General features: G+C 31.9%; 1 pseudogene; it reads left to right on the plus strand.

Moving 5' to 3' along the window:
• Nucleotides 1-713: 713 nt before the first annotated feature.
• LOC145839643 (small nucleolar RNA U3) lies at nt 714-995 on the plus strand (annotated as a pseudogene).
• Nucleotides 996-1,415: the final 420 nt, after the last annotated feature.

The raw sequence follows: 1,415 nt of genomic DNA on the forward strand, positions 1-1,415 counted from the left end.
TAACGCAAATTTTCAATACAGTAGAAATTGATACACACTTATAAAGTATAGTATTACAAAACCAATTAATGAATTAGACTAATACAAGAATAATTTATTGTAGTTAGATTATAGACACACATGAAAAATGTTAATGTAAGCTCAAAAATCACTTAAACATTTAGATAATAATTAATCATCAATAAACAGATACTTAAAACGAAACTTATTCAATAAAACAACAAAAAAGGTACATTTTTTTAAAATAATAAGCTGCAAAGGGGGCTGTGATTAGTAAAGCGGTCATAAGGTGTACTTAATTACATTTCACGAGTAATTTGAGACTTACACTAGGTGTTCTTATAGCAAAAAAAGGTTAATTTTGCGGGATTTTTGAAACTTATACTAGATATTAGTTTACTAGGTATTATATGTTGGGTTTGTAATAAATGGAAGTGATCTTTTTTTATAATTTTTTGAAAAAAGGGTATTTATAAAGTTGAGTTTATTTGGAATTCCTGGTTTAGTACAACCAGTTAACACTTGAAACAATATTTATAATTTCTGAACAAGAAATTTAACTTCAAATGTGACAATTTATTGTTCTCTCATTTGTGTTTCATTTTTATAAGTGACGTCACATTTTAACTCTCTCGTTTGTTCACAGTTTGTACACCTCCTGCAAATTGTAACTTCAAATAGTTGTATATAAAAAAATCGATTCTTTCAAACGATAGATCATACTTTTAGGGATCATTTCTAAAGTGTGTGTCTCACGAACGTTATTTAACAATGACGGTCAACCTCTCACGATGATGAAATGTGTCGAGGTTCTCTGAGCAGGAAGATGACTCCAGCTAGCTGAAAGTCGTAACTACTGTTCCGCTGTTGTCAAGGCATTTCAAATAATATGGCAACCCTGGAGCAGGAAAACGGTATCAGCTCGTTGGATGTTGTGATGACTGTACCACTGTTGTTAACGCAACAGTGGAGGGGAGTCTCTATTTCTGAGTGATGCAAACAAGCCCTTAGGGGTTATTTCGTAAGTAGATTAATCAGCATTTAATATTATACCGGGAAACTGGCCGATTTAAAACTTGTAACGATCATTGAACACCCATAGTCGAATTCGACCAGTATAAATGTTTAAACTCTATAGTGAAGTATTGTGCTGAAATAATTTGAAACGTTGGTAAAAATTACTTTTTGGACTTGACCATTTTTAATACATATGTTCTTGATAATATTCCAAGTAAAATGTTCCCGGGCTGCGTGGGTTAGAACCACGAATCCTAACCACTAGACCACCTGTTAGGCCGCCGATATTTTTTGTAATAAATTCTCTTATTTGCTGCATAATGAGCAAGGGTGTTAACTTTTTTGGTGAAACTTTATTAATGTAGAATTAATTATTGTTTTACGGTATAAACGGTTTT

The sequence above is a fragment of the Thalia democratica genome, chromosome 6 (assembly GCF_965202585.1).
Source record: "Thalia democratica chromosome 6, ktThaDemo2.hap1.1, whole genome shotgun sequence".
Classification (NCBI taxonomy): domain Eukaryota; kingdom Metazoa; phylum Chordata; class Thaliacea; order Salpida; family Salpidae; genus Thalia; species Thalia democratica.